Source organism: Sapajus apella, unplaced genomic scaffold (genome assembly GCF_009761245.1).
Source record: "Sapajus apella isolate SASKATOON/1434 unplaced genomic scaffold, GSC_monkey_1.0 scaffold37, whole genome shotgun sequence".
NCBI classification, from domain to species: domain Eukaryota; kingdom Metazoa; phylum Chordata; class Mammalia; order Primates; family Cebidae; genus Sapajus; species Sapajus apella.
In genome coordinates, this window is record NW_022436977.1 from 906,404 (window position 1) to 928,660 (window position 22,257).

Genomic DNA, 22,257 nt, shown 5'->3' on the forward strand with positions numbered 1-22,257 from the left:
AGAACCCAGGAGGCGGAGGTTGCAGTGAGCCGAGATCGCGCCATTGCACTCCAGCCTGGGTTCAGGCAATTCTCCTGCCTCAACCTCCTGAGTAGCTGGGATTACAGGCATGCACCACCATGCCCAGCTAATTTTTTTGTATTTTTGGTAGAGACGGGGTTTCACCATGTTGACCAGGATGGTCTCGATCTCTTGACCTCGTGATCCACCCGCCTCGGCCTCCCAAAGTGCTGGGATTACAGGCTTGAGCCACCGCGCCCGGCAAAGCTCCCATTTTTATAAGCTAAAAATTATTATTTTTGAGTTTGAGGCTGCAGTGAGCTATAATGCCACTGCACTCCATCATGGGCAACACAGTGAAACTGTATCTGAATAAAAACAAAACAAAATTAAAGCAAAAAATCCACAATAAACAAAATATCAAAATTTAAATAAAGATCAGGTTAATGTTATTAATTTTTCCTTTTAAATCTGGATCCAATATGGCTCTGCATAGCACTGTTAGTGAAACCATGAGGATAACTGAAATGTTTGCATTACAGGCAGAAAAAACAGCATGCACAAAGGGTATAATGTAGGCATGTCTTGAGTGAGGAATATTAAGGAGGCTAGTGTGACAGAAAAAAGAGAGAAGCAGAGCAGAGAGTAAATGAAGTCAGAATGGAAATAAGGAATAGATGATGTAAGTGACCGTAAGGACTTTGGGTTTTTCTGAATGATACAGGAAGCCACTATAGGGTTTTCAGTACAAGAATGAAATAATTTGACAGGCTTTAAAAGAATTAGTCTGGCTCCCATGTTGAGACAAGGCTATAGAGCAACAAAGACAGGGAAGACTACTAAGGGGCTATTACAAAAAACCAGAAGAGTTTAAGCAATGGTTGTGGAACAGGCTGGCAGCAGTGGAGTTAGTGAGAACAGATTACATTAAATATATAATAAACACAGAGCCAGTAGAATTTGTTGGTTAATTCAATGCGGGGAGGGAGAGAATGAGGATTCAAGGATGACTCCTTGTCCCAAGCTATTAGAAAAACTGATTGTGGGAGAATCAGGTTGTGGAGAAAAAAAATCAGGAGTCTAGTTTGGACATATTAAGTTTAAAATGCCTATCAGATATCTAAGTAGAAATGTCAAGTAGGCAGATGAATACATGAGACTTATAGTAAATTTGAAGTTGTCAGCGTATAAATGAGAGCAGAGAATATAACAAAGAGAGTGGGTGTGACAGAGAATAAGTAGTCTGAAAATGAAGTCTTGTGACACTTCAATGTTTAGAAGTTGGAAAGATTAAAAAAATAATTAGCAGTCCAGAAATCATGCCTGTAATCCCCGCACTGAGGGAGGTGGGAGGGTTGCTGAAGCCAGTCTGAGCAACACAGCAAGACCCTGTCTCTACCCCGACCAAAAAAAAAAAAAAGTGGAATTCTGGGTATATGAAGAAGAGAGCAATTAAATCTGCTGAAACATCAAGTAAGATAAAGACAGAACTGGGGACTATCAAGAAAGTAAAAAGAGGTTGGGTGCAGCAGTGGCTCATAACTGTAAACCCAGCACTTCGAGAGGCAGAGGCAGGCAGATCACCAGAGAGGTCAGGAGTTTGAGACAAGTCTGGCCAATCTGGTGAAACTCCATCTCTACTAAAAATATAAAAAATTAGCCGGGCGTGGTGGTAGGTGCCTGTAGTCCCAGCTACTTGGGAGGTTAAGGCAGAAGAATCTCTTGAACTGAGGAGGAGGAGGGTGCAGTGAGCTGAGATCGCACCACTGCACTCCAGTGTGGGCAATAAGAGTGAAACCCATCTCAAAAAAAAGAAAAAGAAAAAGAAAAAAAGTGAAAACAAAAGGAGACTGGGAGAAAATGTTTACAAATCACAGCTTTGATAAAGGACTTGTCTTCAGAATATATTAAGAAAAACTCTTGCAACTCAATTAAGAAAAAAAGACAACCCAAATAAAAATGGTCAAAAGATCTAAATAGGTATTTTCTCAAAGATGATCTATAAATGGCCAGTAAGTGGATGATTAAACACTCAGAATTACTGTCATTAGGGAAATGCAAATCAAAACCACAATGAGATATTACTTCAAACCCACTTAAAAAGTGGACAATAACAAATGTTAAAGATTTTGATCAATCCTTGTACATTATTGGTGAAAATGTAAAATGGTATAGCCACTATGGGAAACAATTTCACTGCTCCTCAAAGAGTTAAACCCAGAGTTACCATAAGACCCAGATATTCCACTCCTGGGTAAATGCCCAAAAGAAGTGAAGACATATGTCCATGCAAGAAATTGCACACAGCAGCATTATTCATAACAGTCCAAAGTGGAAACAACTCTTATTAACTTGCAATCGTCCAATGGGTTCTTCTTGCCTGCTGCAGAGAAAAAAAACTGATTCACAAGGACAGTGGTATTACAGTAGAGAAAAATTTTAATTACCATAGGGTTAAATAAAAGGCTAGGGAATGGATGCTGGTGACTGGTTGGGAATGAAATCACAGAGGTATGAAAATGGTTCTCATGCACTAAGAAAGCCTCTGGGTGGAGGCCACATAACTGGTTACGTCATGGAATCAGCTGGCCACCAGGACGCAAAAGTCTGAAAAACATCTTAAAAGACCAGTCTTAGGTTCTACAATAGTGATGTAAGCTATAGGAGCAATTGGGGAAGTGACAAATCTCGTGACCTCTGCTGGGCACAGCTCACATCTGTAATCCCAGCACTTTAGGAGGCTGAGGTGGATCACCTGAGGTCAGGAGTTCGAGACCAGCCTGGCCAACATGATGAAACCCCATCTCTACTGAAAATACAAAAATTAGCCGGGTGTGGTGGTGTGCACCTGTAATACCAGCTACGCAGGAGGCTGAGGCAGGAGAATCTCTGGAACCCAGGAGGCAGAGGCTGTAGTGAGCCAAGATTGCACCACTGCACTCCAGTCTGGGTGACAGAGCAAGACTCCATCTAAAAAAAAAAAATAAAATAAAAAACAAATCTTGTGATCTCTTGCCACATGACTCCCAAGCAGTAAGGAATTGTAGAAAAGCAAGCTAGAGAACAATGGTTGGTTATTGTTTAACTACATCTACATTTTAGTAAAATTCAAGCCTCTCCCATAATTCTAATCTCGTGGCCTTTCACTGGTTTTAGGAAGGTGATTTTGATCCCAAGAAAGGTGCAGGGTGGCAGAGTGGGGGTGTGGGTGTGGTTAGTTTCAAGAGGGATTTGTTATCATCTTTGATTTTAAGTTAACAAAGGCAATTAGCTTGTAGAAGCAAGATAGAGTCAGGTTAGATTTCTCTCACTGTTACAGTTTTTACAAAGGCATTTCTTTTTTTTTTTTTTTTTTTTCCCCGAGACAGAGTTTCCCTCTTGTTATCCAGGCTGGAGTGCAATGGCACAATCTCGGCTCACTGCAACATCCGCCTCCTGGGTTCAGGTAATTCTCCTGCCTCAGCCTCCTGAGTAGCTGGGATTACAGGCACGCGCCACCATGCCCAGCTAATTTTTTGTATTTTTAGTAGAGACGGGGTTTCACCATGTTGACCAGGATGGTCTTGATCTCTTGGCCTCGTGATCCACCCGCCTCGGCCTCCCAAAGTGCTGGGATTACAGGCATGAGCCACCGCGCCCGGCTACAAAGGCATTTCAAACTGAAGAATGTATATACAAAATATGGTTTCTCCGTAAAATAGAATAATACTTGGCTACTTGAGTGTGGTGACCCAAGCCTATAGTCCCAGCAACTTGGGAGGATTAGGTAGGAGGATTGCTTGAGCCCAGGAAGTCCAGGCTGCAATGAGCTGAGATTGTGCCACTGCATTCCAGCTGGGGCAACAGAGCGGGACCCTGTCTCTGAAGAAAAAAGGAAAAACAACAACAAAAAAATACTTAGCAGTAAAAAGGAAAAAGCACTGATACATGCTATAATGTAGATGAACCTTAACAGGCTAAATGAAAGCCTGACACAAAAACCACATATTGTATGATTCTATTTACATGAAATGTCCGAAAGAGGTAAATTTATAAAGTCAACGTAGAGTAGAGGCTTCCAAGGGCTGGGGGAAAGAAGGAATGGAGAATGACTAATAAAGGGCATAAAATGTCTTTTTGGAGTGCTAAAAATGCTGAAAACTATGATGATGGCTGCACAACTCTATGAATATCCAAAAAATCCTCTGTATTTTCTAAAGTGAATTTTGGCCAGTGTGGTGGCTCACATCTGTAATCTCAGCCCTTTGGGAGGCCAAGGCAGGGTGATCCCTTGAGCCCAGAATTTGAGACCAGCCTGGGCAACATTCCAAGACCTTGTCAATACAATAACAACAAAAAAAGGTGAATTTTGTGGCGGGTGAATTGCATCTCAATAAAGCTATGTTTTAAAAATACTGAGAATTAATCATTCGATTAACCAACAAAGAGGTCACTGATGACTTTGACAAGGGTAGTCTCTACAGAATGGCAGAGCTTTAGGAGAAAAACAGGAGAGGAATGGAGACAGTTGGGTACATTATATTTGGAGTCTACAATTGGAGTACCGATTGTTTTTTGAGGAGTTTTTCTAAGGATAATAAAGAACGAGGGTACTTGCTGGATGAAGATGTGGGATCAAGAGAGATTGTTTTTAAAAGATTTGAGAAATTTAGTGCATTTTACTGTTGATGGGAATGATCCTACAAACAGAAAAAAAAAAAGTAATTCTGCAAGAGATTAAAAAAAAAAAAAAAAAGGGAGAATTGTTATAGTCAAGTCCTTGAATAGACAAGAAGATGAGAACTTGTGCAGAACAGGAAAGATCAGCCCTAGACAGGGACATAGGCAGCTCACAGGCGAAGACACAGACAAATGCATAGTTATGAGTAAAAATAAATGGGAAGATGTGTGCATACGGGTAGAAGCACATTATTTCTATGTTTCATTGAAGTGCTAAACAAGAGTGAAGATGAGAGAGAATTGTTTGAGAAGACCAACAGGTATGAAAGAGTGAATGGATAGGGAAATGTAGGATTGCTTAAGGCTAATGATTGTGAGAACAGGCAGAACAGTTTTTTCAGCCACACGTAGATACACAGGTACAGGCATGAAGTAATCAAAAAGATGGACTGAGGTTTTGTCAGTAAGAAATTTAAGAATGTAAAGAAAGCAATTATAATGAATATAAGTTCAATAGGAAGTACAGACAAAAAAGAATGTAATACACAGTACAAAAATTGGAGGGTAATTCACCATGTCAAAAGAATTGACAGAGCAGAGATTCTAGAGGAAGGGGGTTATAAAAACAAAAGTGGGTGACTGAAGAATAGCATGCTTGATACTGAAATAACAGAGGTGATGCAGCTCTAATTGACTAGGTCTAGGGCAAGAGTCAGCAAACTCTGTAAAGAGGCAATAGATACCTTAGGTTTTGAGAGTTAATGGTGTCTGCTGCAATTACTCAACTTGGCTGTTGCAATATGAAAGAAGCTGTAGACGACATATAAAAGGAAGGAGCAAGGCTATATTTAAACAAACTTTATTTACAAAGATAGACAGCTTGGTCCTGGTGCACTGGTCTAGAGTATGACTATGGGAGTAGCATCTGAGACAGGATAGAGGTCAAAAATCTTTGGGAGAGACATGAACAAGGAATTAAGAAACAAAGATATTGGAAAGACAATTAATATGGACATAGAATTCACCAATAATTAAGCCAAGAATAGTGTTGGAGAGGGTGACTCTGAGCCAGGAACTAAAAAAGCCTTTAAAGAATGAGGGAGGACATGAGCAAAATTGGCAGAGTAAAGGATCTTTAAAAATTATCTTCTCCATAGAACAAAAATTGCCAAAATCAAGTTTTTCAGAATTCTGGAAATTAACACCAAAGGCTTACAACGAGCCAAGGATCACTTTTCAAGCAAACACCTAAATATCAGTAAGAACACTGAGCTTTGTTAGCACCTTAATTTGCCTTACTCCCATCTCCTGCTCTGAAAAATCAACAGTCTGCAATCACAGTGAAAAAGCAGCAGCCTGACAATCACTAGAGGGGGGAGGACAGGGTTGGGGTGCCTTTGAAGCTTCATTCCCAGGGAATTATCATTATTTGACCTTTCTGGTGGTTCCCTGGAAGGCCCCACTTTCAAGGTTATCTATATATATTTGACCAGACTCAGAGCTTACCCAGCATAAAAAGCTTTTTCCCTGGGAGGGGGAGTATTTGTGAAAAGTATAGGGACATGCTTAACTTTGTGGCTGCCAGAAAACTTAAAAGGAAAAGCTGGGGAAGGACATGTTCACAGGGCTTTCCTAGATTTCCTGAGAGTAGAAGAAAAAAAGCCACATGCATGCACAAGGCTGTATAAATGCCCAGGGCTGAGGCCAAGTACTGAGAATGCCCTAAACTCTCACCTCTGGCTGACCCTGAAGCTCTGCACAAGCAGAAAGTGAAGGCGAGTCCAGTGTGGTGGCATGCATATAGTCCCAGCTACTCAGGAGGAAGAAGCAGGAAGATAGCTTGAGGCCAGGAGTTCAAGCCCATGAATAGCCATTGAACCAGCTTGGGTAATATGGTGAGACCCCCATCTCCAAAAAAATTCAAAAATTAAATGAAATTTAAAAAGGAAGTGATTGGGTGCAGTGGCTCACGACTGTAATCCCAGCACTTTGGGAGGCCAAGGTGGATGCATGACTTGAGGCTGGGAGTTCAAAACCAGCCTAGTCAACATGATGAAACTCCCATCTTTACTAAAAACACAAAAAATTAGGTGGGCGTGGTGGTATGCACCTGTAATTCCAGCTACTTGGGAGGCTGAGGCAGCAGAATTGCTTGAACCCGGGAGGCAGAGGATGAAGTAAGCTGGGATCACGACAATGCACTCCAACCCCGACAACAGAGTAAGATTGTCTCAAAAAAAAGTGAAGGGTAAAAAGCAAAGTTGTCAACAGTTGAGTATTTAATTCTCTATCTAGCAGAACTATCTATGAAAAAAGAAGGAAAAATTAAGACATTCCCAGATAAACAAGAATTAAGAGGCCAGGAGTGGTAGCTCATGCCTGTAATCCTAGCACTTTAGGAGGCCAAGGTGGGAGGATCACTTAAGGTCAGGAGTTTGAGACCAGCCTGGCCAACAAGGTGAAACCAAATCTCTACAAAAATATAAAAATTAGTTGGGCGTGGTGGCGTGTGCCTGTAGTCCCAGATACTCGGGAGGCTGAGGCAGGAGAATCACTTCAACCCAGGAGGTAGAGGCTGTAGACTGCACCACTGCACTCCAGCCTGGGCAACAGAGTGAGACTCTGTCTCAAAGAAAAGAAAAAAGAAAAAGAAAAAGAAATAAAGAAAAGAAAGGAAAGGAAAGAACTGAAAGAGATAGCTTCATCTGCCCTACAAGAAATACTAAAGGAAATCTAATCTTTTTTTCTTTTTTTGAGATGGAGTGTCACTCTTGTTGCCTAGGCTGGAGTGCAATGGTGTGAGCTTGGCTCATTGCAACCTCCACTTACCAGGTTCAAGTGATTCTCCTGCCTCAGCCTCCTGGGTAGCTGGGATTACTGGCATGCGCCACCACGCCCAGCTAATTTTGTATTTTTTTTTAGTAGAGATGGGGTTTCTCCATGTTGGTAAGTCTGGTCTTGAACTTCTGACCTCAGGTGATCTACCCACCTTGGCCTCCCAAAGTGCTGGGATTACAGGCATGAGCCACCATGCCTGGCCACTAAAGGGAATCTTTAAGGGAAATGACAGGGCACTAGGCAGTAACTTTAATCCACACAAAGAATATCAGTAAAGCTAACTCCCCCTGCCACCACCATAGCTGTATTAAGTTACAGCAGCAGTAAGAACTATTACTATAAACTTATTAGAGTAAAACAATGCAAATTTATTATCATATAGTTCTGGAGGTAAGAAGTCTAAAAATGATTCTCATTGAACTAAAATTAACATGTAGGCAGGGCTGCATTTCTTTGTGAAGGCTCCAGGACAGAATCCATTTTTCTTGCTTTTTCTAGGCTTTAAGAGGCTGTCTAAACTCCTTGGCTCATCCCCTACCTCCATCTTCAAACCAAGTAGTATACCATATCTTGAAATCTCTCTCTGACTGTCTTGCCCACTTCTTTCCCTTACAAGAACCCTTGTGATTACATTGGAACCATTGGATAATCCAGGCTAATCCTCCATCTCAAAATCCCTAATTTATATAACATCTATAAAATCTCTTTTGCCATATAAAGTAACATATTTACAGGTTCCAGGGATTAAGACACAGATGTTTTTGGAGGAGGCAGTATTCTGCCTACCTACCATAGTAGGAAAATACAAAAGACTGCATAAATGTATTTTTTATTTGTAACTCTTTTTTTTTCTCTTATCTGATTTAAAAGACAACTGCATAAAGCAATATTTACAATCTGTGTTAATGGGCATATAATGTCATTTGTATTACAGTAACAGCGCAAAGGACAAAGAAGGGAACAGAGCTATATAGAAACAAGTTTTTTTCTTTTGAGACATGCTTAAAAAACAAGTCTCACTGTGTTGCCTAGGCTGGAGTGCAGTAATGAGATCTCTAGCTCTCTGCAACCGCCACCTCCTGGGCTTAAGTGATTCTCCTGCTTCAGCCTTTCAAGTAGCTGGGACTACAGGCACCCACACCATGCCCATCTAATTTTTTTTTTTTTTCTAGATGGAGTCTCGTTCTGTCGCCCAGGCTGGAGTGCAGTGGCACAATCTTGGTTCACTGCAACCTCTGTCCCCCAGGTTCAAGCGGTTCTCCTGCCTCAGCCTCCAGAGTAACTGGGACTATAAGCACACGGCACCACACCTGGCTAAATTTTTGTATTTTTAGTGGAGACGGGGTTTCACTGTGTTAGCCAGGATAGCCTCCATCTCCTGACCTCATGTTCCACCCGCCTCAGTCTCCCAAAGTGCTGGGGTTACAGGCGTGTGCCATGGCGCCTGGTCTTTTTTGTATTTTTAGTAGAGACGGGGTTTCCCCATTTTGGCCAGGCTGGTCTCAAACCCCTGACCTCAAATGATCCACCTGCCTCGGCCTCCCAAAGTACTAGGATTTCTGGTACATGCCACCGCACCCGGCTATTTTTTTTTATTTTTTGAGACAGGGTCTTGCTCTATCACCCAGGCTGTAGAGCAGTGGTACAATCACAACTGACTGAAGCTTGACCTCCTGGGCTCAAGTGATCCTCTCACCTCAGCCTCCCAAATAGCTGAGACTATTGGCATGCCTGCTCCATCACTCCTAGCTAATAATTCTTTTTCTTTTCCCTCTGTTCTAGCTAATTCTTAATTTTTTTCATAGAAATGGGTCTCCCTACACTATATACAATAGAACATATCTATTTATCACAAAAGAGGGCTGTGATGGAGGGAAGGAGGAACAAAAAAGACATGCAAAAATAATAGCAAAATCTAAATGTAAATATTTTTGTTGTTTTGTAATTTTTAATAATTTAAAATTTTTAAAAAATTCAGATCCTGCACAATTTTGTTGTTTTTTCTGAAACAAGGAATCTGTCACCCAGGGTGGAATACAGTGGCCCTATCAAAGCTCACTGCAGCCTCAACATCTTGGGCTCAAGGAATCCACCCATCTCAGCCTCTAGAGTAGCTGGGACTACAGGCGCACACCACCATGCCCAGATAGGTGTTGTATTTCTTTGTACAGATGGGATTTTGCCATGGGGTTGCTCAGGCTGATCTTAAACTCCAGAGCTCACGCAATCCATGCATCTCGGCTTCCCAAAGTGCTAGAATTACAGGCCTGAGCCACCATGTATGGTCATAAATCTTTCTTTTTTTGAGACAGAGCCTTGCTCTGTCGTTTAGGCAGGAGTGTAATGGTGTGATCTTGGCTCACTGCAACTTCCACCTCCTGGGTGCAAGCAATTCTCCTGCCTCAGCCTCCTGAGTAGCTGAGACTACAGGGGTACACCAGCACGCCCAGCTAATTTTTGTATTTTTGGCAGAGATGGGGTTTTACCACGTTGGTCAGGCTGGTCTCGAACTCCTGACCTCAAGTGATCTGCCCGCCTTGGCCTCCCAAAGTGCTGGGATTACAGGCGTGAGCACGGAGCCTAGCCCATAAATCTTATTAATTATTTTACATGTAAATTATTCCAAGTAAAGAATGAGAAGGAACAACTCCAGGATCTATAAGATGACTAAAATAGACTAATGACAAAACTTAGGACTGTAGTGAAACAAGATCATTCAGTAATATTCATTCACTCATGATCTTTTTTTTTTTTGAGATGGAGTCTTACTCTGTTGTTCCAGCTCAAGTACAGTGGCGCAATCTCCAATCACTGTAACTTCCGCCTCCCGGGTTCAAGTGATTCTCCTGCCTCAGCCTCCTGAGTAGCTGAAATTACAGGAGTGTGCCACCATACCAAGCTAATTTTCGTATTTTTTGTAGAGACGCAGTTTCACCATATTGGCCAAGCTGGTATCAAATTCCTGACCTCGTGATCCACCCGCCTTAGCCTCCCAAAGTGCTGGGATTATAGGCATGAGCCACCACACCCAGCCAGGATTTTTCCTGATATAAGAAAAAACCTTGGCCTCGAGCAGGGGCTCTCTCCTGTAATCTCAGCACTTTGGGAGGCCAAGGCAGCCAGATCACAAGGTCAGGAGTTCAAGACGAACCTGGCTGACATAGTGAAACCCTGTCTCTACTAAAAATACAAAAAATTATCCGGGAGTCGTGGTGGGCACCTGTAATTCAGCTACTTGGGAGGCTGAGGCAGGAGAATTGGGAGGTGGAGGTTACAGTGAGCCGAGAACACTCCAGGCTGAGCGACAGTATGAGACTTTGCCTCAAAAAATAAAAAATAAAAATAAAATCTTAAACTTTTACTTAGTAAAAATCTATCAATCTTTTCCTTTATGTTTTTTCCCTATGTAGTCACTTACAAAGTCATTCATATACTAACAAGCAGATAAACAATATTTATCTATAGTTTATCTTTCTTTTTTGTTTTTTGCAAGTTAGTGGGGGAGGAGTTCACTATGTTGCCCAGGCTAGTCTTGAACTCCTGGTCTCAAGCAATCCTCTTGCCTTGGTCTATCCTAAAGTGTTGGGATTACAGGCATGAGCCACTACACCAAGCCTGTTTTTTCTTTTCTTTTCTTTCTTTCTTTTTTTTTTTTTTGAGACAGTTTCGCTATTGTTGCCCAGGCTGAGTGCAGTGGCGCAATCCTGGCTCACTGCAACCTCCGCCTCTTGGGTTCAAGCAATTCTCCTGCCTCAGTCTCACAAGCAGCTGGATTACAGGCATGCGCCTCCATGCGCAGCCTTGTTTTCTTTATAAACATAAGATTCCTCAGTTCATTCTCCTTTTTTTTTTTTTTTAAAGATGGGGTTTCACCATGTTGGTCAGGCTGGTCTTGAACTCCCGATCTCAGGTGATCCGCCCACCTTGGCTTCCAAAGTGCTTGGATTACAGGCATGAGCTACCATGCCCGGCCTCTTTTTTTTTTGAGATGGAGTCTCGCCTCGCTCTATCTCCCAGTCTGGAGTGCAGTGGCACAATCTTGGCTCACTGTAACCTCCACCTCCCACGTTTGAGCGATTCTGCAGCCTCAGCCTCCCAAGTAGCTGGGATTACAGGCACTTGACATCATACCCAGCTAATTTTTGCCTTTTTAGTAGAGAAGGGGTTTTACCATGTTAGCCAGGCTGATCTCGAACTCCTAACCTCAGGTGATCCACCCACCTTGGCCTTCCAAAGAGCTGGGATTACAGGCATGTGCCACTGAGCCTACCCTCAGTTCATTCTTGACCGTAGTGTAGACTCTAGGGTATAAAACTTTCTTATTTTTCTTTCATAGAATCAGAAGGAAAGGAGACTAAAGAAGCAGGTGATGATGAAAGAGTACTAAATTAAAATGCATAAAACACAGTAGTACTGACATTTAATCCAAATCCTGCTACTAAGTCACTGGATAGCAGCTTAATGTCTATCTGCCTCCTCTTCCCCCCGCTGCCAGAGTTTAGTTTCATATCTTCTCCTGTCTACAGATGCAGGTTACTGCAATTTTTCCCAGTGGCCAAGCTGACAATAGTTATCTCCTCTTTCCAGTCCATCCACTATAAAGGCCAGAATTATAGCACTAAAAACGAGTAAAGAATATAAAGAAACAATACAGAGAAGAAATACAAATGACCAATAAATATATGCAAAAAGTAACAAGGCTGGGAACAGTGGCTCACACCTGTAATTCCAGCCCTTTGGGAGGCTGAGGTGTTAGATTGTTGAGCCCAGGAGTTTGGAACCAGCCTGGGCAAGATGGCAAAACCCAGTCTCTACAAAATACTCAGAAGTTAGCTAGGCATGGTCACATGCACCTGTAGTCCCGGCTACTCAAGAGACTAATGTGAAAGGATCATTTGAGCCCAGGAGGTGGAGGCTGTAGTGAGCCATAATCATAATATTGCAATCTATCCCAGCCAACAAAGCAAGGCTCTGTCTCAAAATAAAAATAAATAAATAACATTCAATGACACTATTAGGAAGGCACAAATTAAAATGACAAAGCATCTCTCTTATCAAATTAGCATAACTGTAAGGAATGTTAAATACCCAGTTTTGGGAAGGGTATGCAGAAATAGAAGCTTGCCTATTAAGATCTTGTTTACCTTTTGCCTCCCAAATGAAATCCAAATTCCTTGAAATATGATGTAAGGCCTTTCACAGTCTGGCCTTGGCTTATCTTTTCTTTTTCTTCTCTACTCTACCTATTCTGAGCTTACCATATATCATAAAGAAAAATGTTGGAACCACCAGATTTTTTTATCGCCAGCACTTAGGGACATGCTGTTCCTATCACCTGAAATGGTCATTTCCCTTCTTCTCCTCAAGACAAATGCTCTACTTCCTTTGAAGATATAACTCAAATACCTTTTCTTCATGTTCCAAACTTATTCCCCTTCCTTTGTGTTTTCATAGCACTTATTTAAAACTCAAGAGACCTTAATGCTCTTCCACTGGAAGTTACTTGTTAAATAACTGTCTTCCTAAAAGACTGGGAAGGAGGCCCTTGAGAATGTAGTTTTATTTATTTTTGTTTTTGTAGTGCTGAACACATAGTTGGCTTGTCATAAAAACCGAATGAGTAACGTTTCATCTAGTACCTAAAGCTAATATCAAAGTTGACTTCAAAGACCAGTATTTAATATTACCTTAAAATTACACTTTCTCTAACACACCACTATCCAAAAAAACCCAAAATAAACAAAAAAATTAAAACTTCATATTGAAAAAAAAAAAACTTCATATTGGTAATCTGGGTTTTATTATTGATCACTTATAAATCAAAATGTTGGCTGAGCACAGTGGCTCATGCCTGTAATCCCAGCACTTTGGGAGGCCGAAGTGGGCAGATTATGAGGTCAGGAGATTGAGACCAGTCTGGCTAACAAAGTAAAATCTTGTCTGTACTAAAAATAGAAAAAAATTAGCTAGGCGTGGTGGCAAGCACCTGTAGCACCAACTACTTGAGATGCTGAAGCAGGAGAATCGCTTGAACCCGGGAGGCAGAGGCTGCAGTGGGCCGAGACTGCACCACTGCACTCCAGCCTGGGCAACAGCAAGACTCTGTCCCAATTTAAAAAAAACCAAAATGTTCCCTTTATCAATATATGGTCAGAGTAAACTAATTAGAAATAAAAATTACTGTTAGAGATAAGCATTTGTATAAAAGACAGTTGACTCCACACTGATAGACTGAAATTGGCCAAGGTAGTATTATTTACACCATGGAAATTGGTAAACACAAATAAGCCTTTTTCCAAGCCAGTTAAACATTTACCAGCACATTACTGGACAAAAAGTGTATTTATTCCAATACAATAGCATTGTGATTAGCTCATGAGAAAACAGAAGTTCCTCTTCCTTGTTCACTTAAAGAAGCTTCCTATTCTAGTCTAAACTTCATGTATTTTTCCCTGCTTTACCACTCCTAAAGCACTTATATACCAACAAGTTTTACTTACATTTGCCTAATTCATTATATATATATATATTTTTTTTTGAGACAGAGTCTTTTTCTGTCACTCAAGCTGGAGTGTAGTGTGGTGTGATCTCGGCTCACTGCAACCTCTGCCTCCTGGGTTCAAGTGATTTTCACGCCTCAGCCTCCGCAACAGCTGGGACTACGGGTATATACCACCACGCCTGGCTAATTTGTTTGTATTTTTAGTTGAGGCAGGGTTTTGCCATGTTGCCCAGGCTGGTCTGGAACTCCTGAGCTCAGGCAATCTGCCTGCCTTGGCCTCCCAAAGTTCTAGGATTACAAGTGTGAGCCACTGCACCTGGCCTCATTCAATTCATGTATACTGAGTACCTACACAATATACAGGACTGTCCATATTGATAATCACTTTGTTTAATTCACCTATTTTCTTTTTTCCTCTAACTCAACAATAAAGCTTCTTGCAAGAAGGAGTGAATTCTTAATAAATACTTGATAGGTAAATGACTGACCTTAGCAAACATTTTGGTTGACTCTCAACAATTCACCTAAGATACCACTCTAAGACAATCATTGAAAGCCCATTCCCCTGGTTAGTAACAAGCTTAAAAGAGGGCTTATAACCCAGTTACAGTCAATGAGATATAAAAGTCAGTAAGAACACAAGACTGCTGGGAGCTTCTGGAAAAGGCTTTCTTGCTCCTAAGAAAAAGTAAATGCAGATTTCCTTTGTTAAACTCATGTTGTCATATTTGGATAAAATGCTTACAAAGTGGGAGTCATATTATATAAAACAAACAAGGAAAACAATCCAAAAGCCTGATCTACCTCTGAACTTCCAAATACGAGAGACAAGAAATGTCCTTATTAAGCGACTTTAAAACAGAGTTTCTGTTACATGTAGCCAAAAGCATAGTAACTGACAAATTACAAATGTGGACAAAGATCTATGTACTGAGCAAGGACTCTAATCACAATATAATTTACTGTTTAAGACAGTATTCTGTTTGTTTTGAAGCTGGCTCTTGCTGTGTTACCCAGGCTATACTTGAACTGCTAAAGCTCAAGCAATCTTCCTGCCTTATTCTCCCAAATACCTGGGACCATAGGTGCGTCACCATGCCCAGCTGGTGGTGTTTTTAAATTTTAATTTCATTTTATTGTTTTGAGATGGAGTTTTGCTCTTGTTGCCCGGGCTGGAGTGCAGTGATGAGATCTCAGCTCACTGCCACCTTCGCCTTTCGGTTTCCAGCAATTCTCTTGCCTCAGCCTCCAAAGTAGCTGTGATTACAGGCTCCCACCACCACGCCTGGCTAACTTTTGTATTATTAGTAGAGACACGGTTTTACCATGTTGGCCAGGCTGGTCTCAAACTCCTGACTTTGTGATCTGCCTGCCTTGGCCTCCCAAAGTGCTGGGATTATAGGCATGAGCCACTGTGCCCGGTCTAATTTTATTTTTATTTTAGAGACAGGGTCTTGCTCTGTTGCCCAGGCAGGAGTGTCATGTTCGCAGCTCATTGCAGCTTTGACCTTCCAACTCAAACAATCTTCCCACCTCAGCTTCCCAAGTAGCTGAGACTACAGGTGCACAACCCCACGTCTGGCTGATTTTTAAATCTTTTGCAGAGACGGGGTCTCACTATACTGCCCAGTATGGTCTTAAACTCTGGGGCTCAAGTGATCCTCCTGCCTAGATTTCCCAAAGCACTCGGATTATAGGAAGGCAGTATTTCACCCAGCTGATTGTGTTTTAAATCAAGTTTCTTTTTTTTTTTTTTTCTTTAACATTTTCCTCTTAGGCCCACAAGTTTTTTTTTTTTTTTTTTTTTTCCCACATCTTTTCCGTATCATTCCAATCTTAGCATATTCATTTCTAAAGTGAGCACTCTACACTAGTTTTAAAAGATCAAAGTTAAACATGTACATAAAGGTCTACAAAGTTTGTTTAAAAAAAAAAAAAAAAAAAAAAAAAAACAGCTCTCCCTTCTGTTACTGTCCCACTTCTATTCCCCAGACGTATACTTCTTGCCCGTGTTTTAACTGATTACTTTGTAAATGACCTCCATGTTTCTAAATGACATGTTTGTGCTACTATCTCTTAACTTTTCAGTTTTGGGAACTATCTTGATTTTTCACTTTGGAAGATGATCATCTAGATCTCTTTTCTCCTTCTGTATCCACCATACACGTGCATCCGTTTTAGCTCTCCCATCCATGCTTTATGACACTGTAATTTTCATTAGTTCAATATTCAGTGTACATTATAATAACTACTATAAGGCTATTCACACTTGAGGCACATAGTAAACTACAATTCCTTTATCCTTTCCTGCATGACTTTTTGCTTTTTCTGTATTTATTATCTTTTTTATGAATTTGCTTAGGTTTCCACTAATAGCTGGGATTACCGGCATGAGTCACCACATCTGGCTAATTTTTTCTATTTTTAGTAGAGACAGTTTCACCATGTTGGCCAGGCTGGTCTCCACCTCCTGACCTCAAGTGATCCATCTGTCTCAGCCTCCCAAAGTGCTGGGATTACAGGCTTGAGCTACCATGCCCGGTTCCATTCACTATTTTGAGGATTCCTTTAATCTTCCTTGTTTATTGAAATTCGTCTTTCCTCTATCACATCTTCCTCTTTTCATAGAAAACATTCAGTTAGCTTCCCAGAATAGGGCATGGAAGATAAATTTTTCAAGATATTGCAAGTTTATTTTAGCCCCCATTCTTGGATATAATTTATAGCAGTGATGTGTGTTGACTTTTTTTTTTTTAATTTCTAGAACAAAAATCTGATAAATTCTGAATTGACACAGTAATTAAAAACACATGACTAGAGAAATCTGTATCAGAATTTATAATATATTTAAGCTAGCCTAAAGTCAGTATTAATGTTTAAAGAAAGCCTCATGAAATTGGCAGAAAGTAGACACTGAATAAAGGATTGTCATTATTAATAACAACAAACACATGTATACCTGCAAGTTTTATACTATAAATTTGACCTAAAATAAGCCTAACGAGGGTGTTTGGTTTCTCAAGGTGCTTAATCCTGATTAGTCCCCATTTTTATTAATTTCTCAAGTATATCAAGTTTCAGAGTAACTACATCTTTGCCTATCAGAATCAAGTACCCTAAGAGACATAGAGCGAGCAACAAACATGAATAATCTGACAAGAGAATAGTGGGAGAAACTCAGGTAATGATTTTAATCAACCTGGCTTGAAAGTAAATAATGATAAAAATCTTTGGAAAGGCCGAGCATGGTGGCTCACGCCTGTAATCCCAAAGCAGGAGGACTGCTTGAGCTGAGGAGTTCAAGGTCAGCCTGGCAATATAGCAAGACCCTGTCTCAAAAAATATTTAATAATAAAATTTTTTTTAAAATTTGGAAACTATCACATCCTAAGAGAGACTACGAGAAAAACCAGTTAACAAATACTGAGTTTTTGCTATGTGTAAGGAATTATGCTTAGGCCAGAACTCTTCAAAGCGTTGTCTCCAGACTGGCAGTATCAGCATTTCCTGGGGGCTTAAGTGGTACAATTCAGCTCTCTTAACATATCGAGGGTCTTGTCTTCCACAGAAACCCCTGGATTTGGTTTTGACTCTTTCACACTTTGAGGCTGTTTCCTCCTTGTTCTTAGTTAAAAATGAAAAGCACTTTCCACATCACCACCAGCAAAAGCAATTCAGCAGGATTCATTTCTATATACTGTTCTACCACGTATAAGCCCCATTAATGAACCACATAAGGGTTCATTAATAAGGGCATAAGGGCATGGCTTGGTAAAATGATTAGTGTCAGGAGGAATCCAACTCTGCAAGCTGCTGCTTTTAGAAAACTGCATTTAACTACAGCCACAGGTCCCTCCCTCCTCTTGCTTCAAAATCAGATGTTCACCCATCCCTAGCAGTAAGATGAAGACCTTAGAAAGACAGCTCTGACAGCAAACCAGAGGCTACAGACACATCTCGTTTTAATTGCATCAGCAATTGCTAAGCAATTAATGAAATAGAGAAGAGGGAGGGGACATCAGGGCAAAGAGAAAAGGGACTTGAGCAATCAGGTGGAAATACTTCATCCTCATCCCAATGAGAGCAAGTTATCTGTGGCAGCTGCACAAAGCTTCAAATCCTTGCATTTGAACTCCCAGGCCACTTCCCAGGCAACAATAAAGATGCAAAGTCTAGATTTTTTCTTGCTTACAGTTTTATATCTCTCATATTCTTCCCTGTAGCCATGAACAAAGGGAAGAAAAAGAAAAAGCCACAGATCAAGTGAATGATTTAGCTATTAAGTCCCTTGGGCAGATTCCATGCTTTGCATAACATGGACTATGAGGATCAGGAGATATTCAATACTAACCACAGTGATTCATCAGAAGCATGTATGTACTAGGCCTAGGGCATGGTGAGACAGGAACTCCATCAATAAACCCCTACAGGCTCCTTCTTTATCAAGCTGTATCCTTAACCTATCACAGAAAAGAAAGGCAATAAAATAAAAAACTGCCAACAAAAACTTCTCAAACAGAAAGTAAATTCTAAAATGGGGCGCTGGATGCCACCAAATAAATAAATAAATATCCAATATGAGAGAGAAACAAAAGCTCAAAAAACAACTAATGTAGTGTCTCAATTCCAGCTGTTATCCCCTCAGTGAACAGGGGCCCCTAAATCGTAAGATCAAAGAAGGCGGGTGGTTTTTTGTCAGGAGGGTAGGGGGAGGTTAGCAATTGATGAAATACGTGATGGTCTCTACTAATTCATACACCAAGTTCCTAAACAGAGTAATGTTCAAGTGGCCTCATTTCTCCCCTCATTCACCATTCAGTTACAAGAACCTGAGGTCCTGGGTTTTCTGCAACAACCCCTCTTAAAAACTTGATCCTACTGTGTCTGGATGTGGAGTTTCAAGAAAAAAAAAAAGTGATCATTTTATATACAGTTCATCCCAAAGTCCCTTGCACAGAATTTGAAAGAACATGGTAAACCCATATATACAGGCAAAGTAAAATGCCAAAAAGACAAGGATGAAATAGACAGGCAATGGATCCCTGAAGTCAAGGTCCAAAAGTACTGAAACTTGGACCACTAACTTGACCACTAACTCTACTGCAGAATTACTTGCACCACTTACTGAAAATACAGACTATGATTTAATGAAAAGTATTCCATGGGACTTATCAGTTGACAAAAAAAAAAAAAGATCCAACTCCTTAGAAGTCCTTACTTGACCTGGTTTCTGCCTACTTTCTCATCTCATAATCCCTCTTCCTCCTCACTCTAAACTATTCCATTATTCTACAAATATTTATTCATGCCTGCTACATGGTGGCACTGTTTTAGGGACTATGAATGCATCCTAGGACTGCCATGTAGTGGTTGCTCAATTATGTCTTGTATAATTGGCTGAGGAGGCCAAAATCTAGGTCCATGTTTTGCTAGCCAAGCTGCATGTCCTGGTGTGGAGGCATAACCCTTTGGAAAGTAGACTTTTTTTTTTTTTTTTCTTATTTACTGTTAAAAGTCTCATGGCCTAAAAGAGGACCTGGGTATAACAATGAACACATCAGATAAAAATCTCTGTCCTCAAGAAGTTTATATCCCATTGTGATAGAGACAACCAAAATAAATTACATATTATGTGGGAGAGCATTAAGTATATGGAGAAGGCCGGCATGGTGGCTCACACCTGTAATCCCAGCACTTGAGGAGGCCGAGGTGGGCAGATCACCTGTGGTTGGGAGCTGGAGACCGGCCTGACCAACATGGAGAAACCCCATCTCTACTAAAAATACAAAAATTAGCCAGGTGTGGTGGTGCCTGTAATTCCAGCTACTTAGGAGGCTGAAGCAAGAGAATCGCTTGAACCCATGAGGCAGAGGTTGTGGTGACCGAGATGGCACCATTGCACTCCAGCCTAGGCAACAAAAGCGAAACTCCTTCTCAAAAAGTGTTATGGAGAAAACAGGGAAGAAAGAATAGAAAGTCTGTGTAGGCAGGTAATTTTATTTTATTCTTTTTTAGTTTTTTTTTGAAAGAGGGTTTCCCTCTGTCACCCAGGCTAGAGTGCAGTGGTATAATTATGGTGCATTGCAGCCTCGATCAATCTCCCTAGCTCAAGTGATCCTCCCATCTCAGCCTTCCCAGTAGCGGGGACTACAGGCACATGCCACCATGCCCAGTGAATCTAGTTTTTTGTAGGAAAGGAAGGGGGGGGGTCTCACTATGTGACCCAGGCTGGTCTTGAACTCGCGGACTCAAGCCATCTGCCTGCCTTGGCCTCCCAAAGTGTTGGAATTACAGGTATCAGCTGCCACACCTGGCCAGTTTTAAATAGAGTATTCAGAGAAGGACTCACTCAGAAAGTGACATTTTTGTTTATACAGCCATATCAAACCCATTTCCCCTCAGGCCTTTGTACTTGCTGTACTCTCTGCCTAAAACTCCTCTTTCCCTTTCTTAATTTTTGTACACCTAGCTGTTTATCTTTCAGTGTCAGCTTAAATGTAAAAGAACAACAATAAAAATAGCAGCTATAATTTATATAGCTTTTTACCATGCACCAGGCATTATTCTATTTAGTCTACATTTATTAACTCATTTAATCTATTCACTTAATACATTTAAAGTGCCAGTACTGTATTTACCAAACAGTAAATAAACGTTTGCTCTCTTATTATCACCGTGATCAATGGCAGTATTATTTAGCTCTTCTTTTTTTTTTTGAGACAGAGTTTTGCTCTTGTTACCCAGGCTGGAGTGCAATGGCGTGATCTTGGCTCACCGCAACCTCCGTCTCCCGGGTTCAGGCAATTCTCCTGCCTCAGCCTCCTGAGTAGCTGGGATTACAGGCACGCACCACCATGCCCAGCTAATTTTTTGTATTTTTAGTAGAGACAGGGTTTCACCATGTTGACCAGGATGGTCTCGATCTCTTGACCTTGTGATCCACCCGCCTCGGCCTCCCAAAGTGCTGGGATTACAGGCTTGAGCCACCGCGCCCGGCCTTATTTAGCTCTTCTTATGAGGTGCCTAAACCCTCTGTGTTTCTGCTCTATGGACAAATCTATACCCAAAAGTTCCCTATTTTCCCCTCTGGTATTAACACTCTACAGAAGGAATCTGTGTATCAACCTGAGCACTTGCTCTGTGCAAATTATCTCTTACTTGTAGCATCAGCAGGGACTTTTAAAAAGAAAAAGACATGAATGCCCACACAGATCTATCTATCTATCTATCATCTATCTATCTATCTATCTATCTATCTATCTATCTATCTATCTATCTATCTGAGACAGAGTCTCGCTCTGCCACCCAGGCTACAGTGCAGTGGAACGATCCCAGCTCACTGCAACTTCTGCCTCCCGGGTTCAAGCAATTCTCCTGTCTCAGCCTCCCAAGCAGCTGGGACTACAGGTGCATGCCACCACACCTGGCTGATTTTTGTATTTTTAGTAGAGACAGGGTTTTGCTATGTTGGCCAGGCTGGTCTCAAACTCCTGAACTCAGGTGATCTGCCTGCCTTGGCCTCCCAAAGTGCTAGGATTACAGGTGTGAGCCACTGAGCCTGGCCAAAATGAAGCTAATTTTACTAATCCCACAAAATATAACATAAAAATAACATGAGTAAACTCATTTTGACAATTACTGAATCTAGGCAGTGGGTCATCATTTCACTGTTCTTAATTTTTCTGTTATGTTTAAAATTATTCATAGTAAAATGTTGGGAGGAGGAAAATATCTTGCCACAATATACAGGTAATTAGTCCATCATGTTTGGAAACCTGTCTTGGTAATTTGTTATTATTTTTTAACTTTATTTCTTCCACAAGAAGACATCTGCAAGTAAATGGTAATTTTTTAGATGGACTTCAAGGCTTTTTAAAGGAGGTGTCAGTTCACACTATCCCCACTGAAAGAATATATAATAAAAGCTTGCTTTTAAAGTATTTAAAGTCTGTTTATAAATATTTTCTCTCAACTCTAATTAGCCAGTTCCTTTTTAGCCCTCTATTTCCTCATAACTGCCTAATAGGCGAAACTCATGTACTTTACAAAGTTTCTGATGTTTCACTCTTTCCAGGAGTCAGATTTCCGAATGCTTATCACAAAGGCTTCTGTCCTGTCAGCAGCTTAAGGTTACCTGCCATGAAACAGTCCTCACCTCTGAATGACACTAAGATACCACCCATGACCTGGAAGAGAATGGTGGCCTCCAATAGGACTGAGTCACATTCGCTTAGAATGTAATACAATCTCTCTCCACT

At 41.0% G+C, this 22,257-nt stretch overlaps 1 protein-coding gene and 1 long non-coding RNA gene across 7 annotated transcripts in view; one reads left to right on the forward strand and one right to left on the reverse strand.

Annotated features, from left to right (window-relative positions):
* LOC116564245 overlaps positions 1-15,319 on the forward strand; it is a 20,426-nt gene extending 5,107 nt beyond the window's left edge. The window contains exons 2-3 of the long non-coding RNA XR_004274811.1: positions 7,560-7,580; positions 15,308-15,319. This is a non-coding gene — a long non-coding RNA (uncharacterized LOC116564245). The remainder of the gene's footprint in view (positions 1-7,559; positions 7,581-15,307) is intronic.
* The window catches only part of ZNF609 (zinc finger protein 609), a 242,444-nt gene that overhangs the window by 117,915 nt on the left and 102,272 nt on the right, over positions 1-22,257 (reverse strand). The gene's annotated exons all lie outside the window — the stretch shown is intronic.